Source organism: Pteropus alecto, unplaced genomic scaffold (assembly GCF_000325575.1).
Source record: "Pteropus alecto unplaced genomic scaffold, ASM32557v1 scaffold7, whole genome shotgun sequence".
NCBI lineage: Eukaryota > Metazoa > Chordata > Mammalia > Chiroptera > Pteropodidae > Pteropus > Pteropus alecto.
In genome coordinates, this window is record NW_006494614.1 from 40,806,168 (window position 1) to 40,814,776 (window position 8,609).

The window sequence follows — 8,609 nt, forward strand, 5'->3', positions numbered from 1 at the left end:
GAGGCGTAATAAGAGTGATCCCAGGCTTCTGAGCCAGAAAGTGAGATGACAACAATGGTGAAAATGGATGCATGGGAGAAAGGGATGGGCTTGGAGCCAAGTGATGAAGTAGAAAATGCTTGTTATGGGGGTGGCTCCATAGTGTAGTGGTTAGCATGTCTGATTTACACGCAGAAGGTCTAGGTGTGCCAGGCCCCAGGGTGTGCCAGGCACCCCTGCCGGCCCCCCAACTCAGTGCGCCAGCCCCCCCTCACGCTCCCAGCCCCCTCCTCCCCCCAGTGCGCCTTGGGTGCACATAGTGAGCACGTGGGAGGAGACCCCCTGCCTTCAGAGATCCAGTTCTTAAGGGGAAACAGCAACATCCATAGGTCAGGGGAGGAAGTGGGGGTAGGGGAGATTAAATGCTTGTTATGAATCTGATGAGGTGAGGAAGGAGTTGACAAGGGCTGAGGCAGTGGGGATATATCTCCCATGGCTCTCCCAGGGCCATAGGAGAAGGAAGACCAGACAAAGTTTGGTGAGCAGCCAGAACAAGGAAATAAGAGCAAGAGAGGAGGAAAGGATGGCCTTGAGGTTTCAAGCATCAGTTACCCAGAGTACAGCAAAGCCCCTGCCAGAGACAGGTGATTGGGATGGAGGTGTTCTTGGAAATCCAAGCAATGAGACAAGCCCTCTTTCCTGGGTGATTGATAAATGGGGGAAGGTGTGTGTTAGGAATAGTTTTGCAGAGACAGAAGCCTGGACTAAATGGTGCCTTTTACATCAAGGGGCTTCCACCCCTAGTAGTGGATGGATTCTCAAAGATGCTTAAACGGGCACAGTTGCTAAGAGACAAGCCCCAGCACAGTCCAGAACAGCCCAGTTCAACTTCCCATCATTGCTCTTGTAAGCAATCCCCCTCCTTCTCATCCTGCCCCCATTCTCTTACCTCTTGTAAAACATATATAACTATGTTTTTATACACACTATCTCATTCTGCCCGCCCTCACAGGGACCCCGTAAAGATTAAGGCTGGCACCGTTCTCTCCATTTTACAAATGAGAAAACTGAGGCTCAAAAATATTATAAGCCTTTTTCGTAATATTTTTCTCATAATATTATGAACCCACCTCCTTTCCTCAGCAGATCCACAGACATCCCTTGGTGCCCAGGGACATTTGTTTGTTTTTTTTTCCCTCTGGGAGTAATAAAATGGTGGGATAATAACTGGGTATTAAGGAGGCAGTGAAAATGGACAGCCAACATTATGGATAAGCACCAAACAACAGGACTGGAACCATCCTTAGAGATCACTGAGTTAACGCCTACCAGTTACAAGGTCAACTTAAGCCCGGAAAGATGGGACTTGCTCACTGAATACCTCTGATGTTTTGTCACTCCCTTTGTTTTAGTTATCTATCACTGCCTATAACAAATCACCTCAAGATTAATGCCTTAAGACAACAATCATTTTATTATCTGTAAGATTCCTGTGGGTCAGGGATTTAGGATAGGCTCAGCTGGGTGGTTCTGATCTTATCTCTCATGCAACTGCAGTTAGTCAGAGGCTGGAGCGGAAATAACAGGGGTGGAGTAGCTGGGGGCTGTCTGGGCCTCTCTCTCCATGCACTCTCAAGTCCTCTCCATGTGTCTCTCCACTGGGGCTAGTTTGGGCTTCCTCATAGCATGGTCACCTCAGGGCAATCAGACTGATTGCACAGCAACACGGATCTCCGAAGGCAAGCACTCCAAGAGAATCAGATGAAACTTGGATCATCTTTTGTGGTCTAATCTCTGAAGTCACATAGCATCACCATAGCTACAAGTCTTTGATTTTCATTATCTCAAATCGAAAGAAGAGCATGTGGGATGGGAAATCTTGTGGCAGCCATCTTTGGAAAATACAATCAACCACACCCTTGCTCAATTGCTTAGATCAATAGCATGGCACAGGGGAAAGAGAGGCCTGAGTCTGAATCCTAGCTTCATCACTCACTAATTCTCTGACCTTGGCAAAATCACCTAACTCTTTGTATCTTCTCCTTCCTCGAATAATAGTAACGCCTGCCGGAATAATATTAATGCCTGCCTTGCAGGATTGTAGTGAGGATTAAGTGGAAGGGCCTGGCCCATAGAGAAAAAAATGTTTTTCTTCTCCCAAGTTATGAGAAAGCAGTGAACATACCATCAACCTAAATCCTTCACCATGCCAGTGACATAGCTGTATTATAGCAGTAAACAAAACAAAGTCCTTGCCCTCACGGAGCTTATATTCCAGTGGAGAGAGCCAGTCGGTATATAAATATGTTAATAGATATTATATCAGGTGAAGATAAGTACTGTGGAGAAAAATAAGGTAAGATAAGGGAAATATGCCAGGAGTAGGGGTATTATGTATGTTGATCGGGGCAGGCCTCTTTACTAAAATGAAATTCGAACAGAGACCTTAATGAAATAAGGAGTGAGCTATGAAAATATCTGGGTAAGAGCATTCCAGACAGAGGGAATAGCGAGTGCAAAGATCCTGAGGCAGGGAACATAGCTTGATGTGTTCAAGGATCAACACAGAGGCTAGTTTAGCTAGAGCAGAGTAAGGCAGGAAGAGCATAGGGGATAAGGTCAAACAGGATCTACTGAAAGGTTTTGAGCAGAGATGTGGCATAATCTGACTTTTATCTTTTAACTAAACTTTATTTTTGAATAATTTTAGATTGACATGAAAGTTGCAAAGATAGTAAGGAGAGCCTCCATATACCATTCACTCAGTTTCCCCTAGTGTTAACACTTTACATTACCATGGTATATTTGTTAAAATTAAAAAGTCAAAATTGGTACCCGCGTGTAAACTAAATTCCAGACTTTCTTCAGACTTCACCAGTTTTTCCACCAACGATCTTTTTCTGTTTCAGAATTCAAATTCATGAATCTGGCTGCTTCATGATAGTAGAAGACCCATTAAGAAGCTGTTGCAGCAGTAGTCCAGATAAGAGCCAATGGGGCTTGGACCAGGGCATTAGAAATGAGATTGTGAAAAGTGGTCAAATTCTGAATGAACTTGAAGGCAGAACAAAGAAGATTTGCAGGATGTGGGATATAAGAGAAAGAGGAGAGCGATGCCAAGGATTTTGGCCTAAAAAACATTAAGGCACTTACTGAGAGGGCTAAGACTGACACATAGGAAGACTATTTGGAGATGGAAATCAGGAGTTTGAATTTGGACATGCTAAGTTTGAGTTGCATATCGGACAATCAAAGTGGAGATGTCAAGTAGGCAGTCAGATACAGAAGTCTGGATTTAAAAGATAAATCTTGGCTGGAAAAATAAACTTGGGAGTCCTTAGCTTATAGCTACTATTTAAAGCCATTAGGCTGGATGAGATCATGAAAGGAGTGAGTGAAAGTAGATAAGAAAAGAGGTCTAAGTATTGAGCCCTGGGACTGTGGACAAAATTGGGAAGATGAGGAGGAAGCAAAGGAGATTGAGGAGGGGTAGCCATTAGGGTAGGTGGAAAGATAGTGAGAATGATCATAGGAGCCCAGTGAACAACACTGTCAAATGCAGTTTACAGAGACAGTGAGATAAGGACTGAGTAATTATTGGATTTGACAATTTTGAGGGCATTGGTGACTTTGACAGGAGCCATTCTGGTGGAGAAGTGGGGTGAGAATGGTTTCAAGAGAAAATGAGAGGAGACAAGGTAAGGACAGCAATTATAGACAAATATTTTAGAAGAGTTTTCCAGTAAAGGGGATCAGAAAAATGTAGCTGGAAGAAAATATGGAACTGAGGGAATTTATTTATTTAAGGTGAGAGAGAGGGTGATGAAAATGACTTCATAGAGAAAAGCAAACTGATGACGCAGAAGAGATGGGAAGAACTGGTGGAGCCCTGGAGTTACACAAATGAGAAAGGATGGGAACTAGTTAGTGCCCAGGAAGAGAGGACCACACAGGTAAGAACTCAGAGCAGGCAGTGCATCTTTGGTAACAGGAGAGACGACAGAGTATATGGAGACAGATGCAGGTAGGCGGTAGAAGTGTGGAGAAATTCTCTTCAGATCACTTCTATTTTCTCCATGAAGTTAGAAGCAAGACCACTAGCATGAAGGAGAAAGGAGGAGGAGATAGAGGTTGAAGGAGAGAGAAGAAGTTAAAAATAGCTGTCAGGGAGGGCAGGAGACTGCACAGAATTAAGGAAATGCAAGCTTATTGGTGGTCAGCACAAAGGGTGTTTGAAGGTATGAATTTAAGTGAGACAAGTCAGCCTGGAGATGTGTTTTTTCCAGCCACATTTAGCTGCTTGGGTGCAGGCTGGAGAGGGCATGGCAGTGGGGTATTTACCAGATAAACATGATTGAAGAGAGGGGCCAGAAAGTTGGTATATGCAAGGGACTGATTATAATGATAAATCATGGACTCAGAGCTGGGTAAGGAGGGAAAGATGGATGTGACAGAGATAGGAGATGCTGAAAAGGAGGTAGGACCAATGCCTGAGAGACAGAGCTGACTTATCTAAAGGAGGCACAGTGCCAAAGGCCCAAAATTCTTTTAGGGACCCACGAAATGTTTTAATGTTAATATATTTTAAAATCAGAAGAAAAAAATGAAAATAATAAAAATGAATATACACCACGTCCTTGAATAACATCATTTCATTCAACGTCATTTCATTATAACGTTGATGAGTCAAAAAAAAAAAAAATCTGGGGCAGGACCACAGTCTGTGTGGAGTTCGCACGTTCACTCCATGTCTGCGTTCCTTTTCTCCTGGCACTCTGGTTTCCTCCCACATCCCAAGGCCATGCACATGAAGGTATCTACATTGACCCTGTGTCAGTGAGTGTGGGTGAGCGTGAGAGGGCCCTATGATGGAAGGGTGTCTTGTCCAGGATGGGTTCCCACCTTGCATTCTGAGCTGCCAGGACAGACTCCAGCTATCTGTGACATCAAACTGGAATAAACGAGTTGGAAAATCATTATCTTACTTGTTCTTATGAATTTTTCTTAAATGTATGTATAGCTCACATTTATTCCAATGTTTAACATTAGAAGTGTTTGGGGTCTTTATTAAGAAGTTTGGTGATGTTTTGTGACCAAAAATATGCCGTAGGAACTTAAGTCTTGTTTATATCAATTAGTCTACAGTAAAATTGATTTTGATATGCATCGTTTCACTTGTTACAGTTTCCAAGAACCTATCGATGACATTAAGTAAGGACTTACTGAATAATAATGAATCTAGCTTGGATTATATTCGTCTTTACACAAATGCAGTCATAAAATATAATTTTAATATTCTTTTGTGGGAGGGAAGGGGGCCATGAAGGCAAAGTGCCTAGGGCCCGCTAAAGTTGTAATGTGGCCCCATGATCCCAGTGGATGCAATTCAACCTAAGGATCCAGAATTATTTGAGTCCAGGTACTAGAGGGCATGGGCTGAAGAGATACATGCTGATAATAGGAAAATGTGACACAAAATCGAAATTATGAAGTGTGAATAATAAGGTTTGGCTGAGACCATCCTTCTCGCTGGTGGAGAAAAAGAAATCAAGGAAATGGGAAGTTGGTTTTATAAGTCATCTATTGTCATATTAATAAACCACTCCAAAACTTAATGGCTTAAACAACCATCATTTACCTGCTCAGAGTTTGGTAATACAGGCTGGGCTCTGCTGAGCAGTTCTGTTAGTCTTGCCTAAGCACACTCATATGGCTGCAGTCATCTGGAAGCTTGACATATGGCTGCAGTCATCTGGAAGCTTGACTGAATCACATGTCTGGTGGTTGGCAGCCAAGGCACTTCAGTGCTCCTCTGTGGAGCCTCTCATCTTCCAGTAGGCTAGACTGGACTTCTTTACATAATGTTGGACATGTTCTAAGAGGGCAAAGGGCCAAGCTGCAAGGTCTTGAGGCCCAGACTCTGGGGACTCACACAATATCACTTCTGCCACATGCTTTTAGTCAAAGCAAGTCATAAAGCCAGCCCGGATTTAAAGGGTTAAGAAACAGACTCCACCTGTTGCTGGGAGGAGCAGCAAAATCATTGCAAAGAGTCATATGGGACAGGAGGAAGTGTAGTGCCATCTTTGAAAACAAACAATCACATATATTAAAAGAATTGTCTATGTGGTACTGAATCATCAAGAATATCCAAGAATTTGACAGAAGTGGAATGAAGAGAGTGACAATAAGCAAAGTGCTAAAATCTTCAAAGCATAAAGGAATAGTAAGTGATATAGTCTGATGTAATCAACCTCCAAAACTTCAAATATCATTACTATTTCGTCGGTGAATGTCGAATTTCATTAATGAGAAAGAACTGTTCATTTTCCACAACTTTTTTGACTCAGTCATTCAACAATTCAGACTCTATCGTAAGGAAGGAAGCTAAACCATGGAAAAAACTATGTGCATGAAAACTTGTAGCACTACTATTTATCTGGGAGCTGTGTCCCCAGCGCCTAGAATGGTGTCTGGCACATAGTAGTAGAACACAGGTGCTCAGTAAATATTTGTTGAGTTAATTTATAATGACAAAAAAATAAACACAATTTCATAAGGATCCAATTTTAAGTATCCAATAATAAGGGCTAGGTTAAATAGATTATGATCTAGCTATTTAATGGGCTATCATGCAGCCATAAAAATTTATGCTTTTGAGGACTATCAATACATTATGCAGAGTAAAAAAGGCAGTACATTACATTACAGGTACCTAAAAAAGCAGGATACAACATTACAGGAACTGTGTGAAAACATCTAGATAGGAAAAGGGGTCAAAACAGTAGTGGTTTTATCATGCCAGTAGGTGATTTTTTTTCCCTATTTATTTATTTATTTACTTACTTACTTACTTACTTACTTATGGTGAGCCAGATAGACATTTGATTTTGTTGAAAAAAGAGAAAATAAATTGGCAAAAAAAAAAAAAAAAATAACAAAACTTTTTTACAGACATGTATAGAAATTATGATTGATTTGTCTGATATCTTAAAGGAGAAAAGAAAAAAGAAAGGAGGTAAATTTTTTTAGTTTCCATAAACATTTACTGTAAGATGCTGACTGCATCTCTTGGTGTAGGTTCCAGAGGAGATAGCCAACTAGTCCTGGATCATCTGGACACCTGATTTCTAGAAGCCAGTTTGATTAATCCACAAGTAACTCTGGATTTCTTTTTTTACTTTAGTCCAAAAGTTCTTTAATGTTATTGAATTTCTTTCATACTAATAAAAAAGCTGTACATGATCATTGTGGGAAAAGGAGAAATGCAGAAAAGCATCAATATGAAAAAAAACCTATAATTCCATCATCCAGAACAAAAATTACTGCAAACATTGACATAGGTTTTGCTTTATTTCTTGCTCAACACCCCCATTTAGCATATTCTTAGCTTTATTTTTTCTTGACAGTTTTAGACTTCAAAAGGTGACTTTTAATAGTCACATAGTGACTATTAAACATATTGACAGACCATCATCTGTTTAACCTCCGGTGATTTGGACGTTACAGGCTGTTTGGAATTTTTCACTGAAAATAAAGTTAAACAAAATAAATAGAGCCATGGTATTACTCAAATTCGGAAAGCTCTCCCGCTGATCAGAGTTTTGGAAAAGTTGGCTAGAGAGATGGAGTGGGTGTGGCTGTTATGTCCAGTGGAGATAGTATAGGGGCTCCATCCCTGTGGAGGTGTCTGTAGGAAGATGCTCTGCACGGCTTAGAGACTCCTTTCAAATTTTTGAACTAAAGATGGTGAGATATTGATTTGAAGGTTTAGGAGGCGTTTCTAATCTCCCTTTTGTCCTGTGCAAACAAAAAACCGTTTCCTGTCCTTGCCTGGTACTGCTGTCTCTGAGCCATTAGCCTGGAGGATAGTCCTCTTCCACTCCCCCTACAGAACTCTCTCGGTCTGTTCTCTGGGTTTGGGCAGTTGACATTTAGCCTGTGGTCAAGAACAGATGTGATCCGGGGTACAGAAGTAGAAACAGGGGTGGGGGCTACATTTACAGGGACAGGGGCGTTCCCAGTCCAGGGGGTGCTTCACAGTAACGGTCACAAAAAGAAGTGCGGTGGGAAAGACGGACTCAACAGAGGGATGGATGGGGGTTAGGGTGGGCAGGATAATACTTAGATATGCATGGGTCAATCCTGGAAGGCTGCGGATGGCAATGCGGAGAGAAAGAAGCGAAGGGCGCGGAGCAGAGGAGTAGACAGATGAAGCAGGTGATGGAGGATATACAAACGGAGGAGGCGTGGGCTGATGATAGAAAGAGGGCGGGGATGGGCACTGTGCCCTGAGTGTGCATGGGATACATATGAGAAGCGTGATGGGGAGCGGACTGGTGAGAGCAAAGGTGGGGGAGGGGAGAGGGGCGCAGGTCAGCAAAGAAGGGATGAGAGATGAGAGAATAATAGGGCTGCGCCCATCCAGCCAGCACTTTACAGTCTGCTCCCATTTAGACTTCCATAATATCCTCCTTTTGATGAAGAAAGCAAGGTTCAGAGAGGTTGGGTGACAGCGGAAGGTGGGGGCCCAGGGGAAAGCGAGGCAGTGGAGCAAGGGGCGAGCGTCGCCGCGAGATGTGCGCTGTGTGCGTCTAGCCGGTGGGCGGTGGACGCGGGCGGGAGGGGGG